Consider the following 1757-nt stretch of genomic DNA (forward strand, 5'->3'; position numbering starts at 1 on the left):
ATAAGCACACCTTGGGGTTCGACAACCATGGAAATCGCTTTGGGACCCCGAAACGGTAAGTAATAGTCCAAAAAACGTGTCAGAATTGGCAAAACTGTGAGTGTTGACGACAGACGCGTAAACGCACCCCCGGGATTGCTAATCATGGAAATCGCTCTCGGACCCCAAAACGGCGAGTAATAGTCCACGAAACGGACCAGAATTGGCAAAAATTGTGTGTGTTGATGACCGACACATAAGCACACCTTGGGGTTCGACAACCATGGAAATCGCTTTGGGACCCCAAAACGGCCCAAACCGCGAGTTTCGACGACCAACACGTAAGCACACATTGGGTCAACGAAACGGACCAGAATTGGCAAAAATTGTGAGTGTTGATGACCGACACGTAAACGCACCTCGGAGTTCACAAATCGCGGAAATCACTCCGAGACCCCAAAACAGTGAGTAATAGTCCACGAAACGGTCAGAATTCACCAAAACTATGAGTATTGACACCGGACATGCAAACACACCATAGGGATCGTCAATCGTGAAAATCGCTCCGGGACCCTAAAACGGGCCAGAATCGTGAGTAATAGTCCACGAAACGGACCAGAATTAGCCAAAATTGTGATTGTTGATGACCGACACATAAGCACACCTTGGGGTTCGACAACCATGGAAATCGCTTTGGGACCCCAAAATGGTGAGCAATAGTCCACGAAACGGGTCAGACTCGACAAAAACCGTGAGTATTGATGACCGACACGTAAATGCACCCCGGGGTTCAAAAATAGTCCACAAAACGGGACAGAATCGAAAAAAACTGTGATTGTTGATGACCGACATGTAAGCTCACCTTGATTTTGAACAACCATGTAATTCGCTTTGGGACCCCAAGACCGTGAGTAATAGTGCACGAAACAGGTTAGAATCGACAAAAACCGCGAGTGTTGATAACCGACACGTAAGCGCACCTTGGGGTTTAACAACTATGCAAATCGCTTCGGTACCCCAAAACGGTTATTAATAGTACACGAAACGGGTTAGGATTGGCCGAAACTATGAGTGTTGACAACGGACATGCAAACGCACGCTGGGATTATCAATTGTGAAAATCGCTCCGGGACCCCAAAATGGTGAGTAATAGTCCACAAAACGGACAAGAATTGGCCAAAATTGTGAGTGGTTATGACCGACACATAAACGCAACCCGTGGTTCGTCAATCGCCGAAATCACTAAGGGATCCGAAAACTGAGTAATAGTCCAAGAAACGGGCCTGAATCGGCCCGCGAGTTTCGACGACCAACACGTAAGCACACATTGGGGTTCAACAACCATGGAAATCGCTTTGGGACCCCAAAACGGTGAGTAAAAGTCATGAAACGGGCTAGAATCGGCCAAAACTGCGAGTGTTGATGACCGACACGTAAGAGCACCTTGGGGTTCAACAACTATGCAAATCGCTTTGGGCCCCCGAAAGGGTGAGTAATAGTCCACAAAACGTGTCAGAATTGGCAAAACTGTGAGTGTTGACGACAGACGCGTAAACGCACCCGGGGGATTGTCAATCATGGAAATCGCTCTCGGACCCCAAAACGGCGAGTAATAGTCAACGAAACGGACCAGAATTGGCAAAAATTGTGAGTGTTGATGACCGACACGTAAACGCACCTCGGAGTTCACAAATCGTGGAAATCACTCCGAGACCCCAAAACAGTGAGTAATAGTCCACGAAACGGTCAGAATTCACCAAAACTGTGAGTATTGACAC

This window comes from Triticum dicoccoides, chromosome 4B (assembly GCF_002162155.2).
Source record: "Triticum dicoccoides isolate Atlit2015 ecotype Zavitan chromosome 4B, WEW_v2.0, whole genome shotgun sequence".
In the NCBI taxonomy this organism is placed as follows: domain Eukaryota; kingdom Viridiplantae; phylum Streptophyta; class Magnoliopsida; order Poales; family Poaceae; genus Triticum; species Triticum dicoccoides.